We start from the raw sequence: 3,160 nt of genomic DNA on the forward strand, positions 1-3,160 counted from the left end.
GTTAACTTTTATTTCTGACATACAGAACTAACAAAAATAAAAAATAAACTTTTGTCTTGTGTACTGTTTTGTTTTGTTTTTGCTGTTACAGACATATCTTACTTGTAAGTATAGACTTTTCAGTACTTCAAAACCCGTGAGATGAAGCCAGAAAACTGGACAGAAAAAAACAGAAAAGAGAATTTCCATAATGCTAAAGTGCCAATGGATCAAATAATACAGAAGATCTGTGTCCCACACTGATGAGGTTTACCGGTAATGATCATTCGGTCCACATGTTCATGCTGTGAACACAACATTTGCAGAGCTCTCATCAAAACATGCAAATATAAAAAAAAAATGCAGAGCTATATATAGTAGATCTATATACTGTAAATGTATGGCAAAAATGTAGTTATGTACTGATGTTAGCTTTCATGGATTTTTTTTTTTTATTACATTGTGCAATTTTGGCAGCATGATTGTGAAGAAATTATAACATTTAGGTGTAAAATAAATGACATTTTTATGCAATAAAAGTTAAGAGAAAAAAACTATGCTTTTTGAAGTTATTTGTTTTAATTAATTTGTTGAAATTTGAAATCTTTGTTCTGCATATATAGTAGCACTGTTGTCTCACAGCAAGAAGGTTCCAGGTTCAAGCCCAGGCCGACCCGGGACCTTTCTGTGCAGAGTTTGCATGTCCTCCCTGTACCTGCATGGGTTCTTTCTGGGTACTCTGACTTCCTCCCACAGTCCAAAGACATGCAGCTTAAGTTGACTGGTGACTCTAAATTGCCTGTAGGACTGTGTGTGGTTGTCTGTCTCTTAATGTCAGCCCTGTGATAGACTGGCGACCTGTCCAGGGTGGACCCCGCCTCTCGCCCAGAAGAATAATCCAACCAATTTTAGGATTTTTTTCACATTGACATTTCTTTAATAATATTTTTCCAGATTTCTTTTTTATATTATCTAAATTTTTCTAAATACAAACCTGTTTCAGGACAAATTTCAGAATAGGCCAAACCACACTGAGACAAATAGATTGGCTTCTTCTGTTGGCTTTTTGAGCATTTTAAAACCAAAATTTGAAGAAAATTGTGTTAAAATACTGTTTTGGAGGATCCTCTCGTTTTCCTTCTTTGCCACCTCTGCTCCTCACATTCAGGCCTTTAGGAGAGAAGTGGCAGTTCATCAGCAGCCTGGATCTGGGTCTGGGTCTGATGCATCTCCCTCTCAGAGCACGGACACTATTCAGCAGATATGAGGTCAGCAGGGTCACCTGATATTGGGGATATTTTGGCCCGTTGCTAAGGAGGGTAGCATTTAGCTGATGGTTCTGTTTGAGTCCTTTTTTCCATAGTCAGCATTGATTTTCATTTGGAGCAAAATGACCAATATTACATTACTGATATTCAGCCAGAAATGTGTAGATTTACCCCTCCACCTTCTAAAAGCAGCTACTCAGACAGTGTGTCAACTCAGCGTGTGATATGCACCCAGTGTTTTGGCCATGTCTCAGTACAACTTTGGTGCTGATATCTCAAGTTACATAAGATTAATTTTAAGAGGTGAAACATAACTCTGTTTTGGAGTTCAGTCTTGTGAATATCCCACATACAATCCTGCTGCCTCAAGTACTCACTAACAGTCCAAATGTGGATTCACCCACTGTTGAAAATAGTCCTAGTTCAACGTCAATGTCAAGGATCACTTACAAAATTGTGAAGATAACCTATAAAACCATTTGTATCATATTTGATACGTGAGGTTTCTGAGCAAAAAAAATCACCAAAAATGCCCCATGTATCAAATGTAATACAAAAGAAATAGAAATAATCTAAATAATATGGCACCTCTATTCCTATATGCCTGGACTCTCTGGCCTTTAAAAATCATGAATCTTGAATTTTGAATCATGAATTATATTTTGGATTTTGTTAAAAGGTTTAACATCTCAGTTCCAAAAAATTAGAATGTTCTGGCTATTTTTTGATGTGTCAGGCTTTACAGGGTTAAGATGGGGTCAAGAGTTTAGTATCTTATAGTCCATGACATGCTTGTCCTTGTTTTCTGACTTATCTACAATGGTGAATTATCATCTTAGACGTGACCTAAAGCTCAAAAAATGAGGTCTATGTATGTTCTAGTACTTGTATGCAGAAGTAACTCAGTTTATACAAGTCTCGCAAACTCTCGCTGGTGACTTTTTTCTAACAAAATTAAGTATTAGGTGATCGTTAAAGGATTTCCTTGAATGGGCATAATCTCCAGGGAATTGTATGTTCATATGAGTTTGCCTGACATCCACCGGTACCATTGTAAAAGCAGAATTTTTCGACTGCGCCCGTTTTTGTGGATATATTTTTACCTCCGGCTGCTGCACTGTGACCAGAGGATGTGGAGAACACAGGGCCTGAGGTTACTGCATGTCCGGGAATATTCCTGTACAGGGACCCCTGTTTTACCTGACCAGGTCTAACCTACAAACAGCCACATGTGAAGCACCCTGGCGTGGTGAATGATCAGCTCGTCAACACTGGATTCCCCCAGAGCATAGTACCCATTTGTTTTGACCGCTTGAGGCCAGTGTGTCTGCAGCATGTGATGTGTTGCTGGTTATCAACCAGATTAACATTCCATGATGTTATTGTAGGTGTTACACTACCTGTTGGAGTTAATTTCACTACTCTGGGACTGAGCGTGGCTGTGTGTGAGGAATGGTTCTGAATTGGATTAGAAGTTATTTGACACAGAGGCGTCAATTTGTGAAGTTGGGTGAATACCAATCGAGTGAGCTGGACATTGTATGTGGAGTGCCTCAGGGTTCTGTTTTGGGACCTAAATTATTTATATTATACATTAATGATATATGCAAGGTTTCTGATTTAGTGAAAGTGGTTTTGTTTGCTGATGACACTACCATATGGGCATCGGGTGAAAACCTACAGCAACTCTCTGGACGGGTTTCACAGGAACTTGAGAAGATAAAGAAATGGTGTGATAGTAATATACTATCTCTGAATTTGGATAAAACTAAATTTATGGTATTTGGGAATCGCAGACTAGACAATGAACTTCAATTGCAAATTGGGGGAGCTAATATCGAACGAGTACATGAAATTAAATTTCTAGGTGTCATAGTTGATGACAAATTCTCCTGGAAATCGCATATCAGATA

The sequence above is a fragment of the Monopterus albus genome, unplaced genomic scaffold (genome assembly GCF_001952655.1).
Source record: "Monopterus albus unplaced genomic scaffold, M_albus_1.0 scaffold131.1, whole genome shotgun sequence".
Lineage (NCBI taxonomy): Eukaryota > Metazoa > Chordata > Actinopteri > Synbranchiformes > Synbranchidae > Monopterus > Monopterus albus.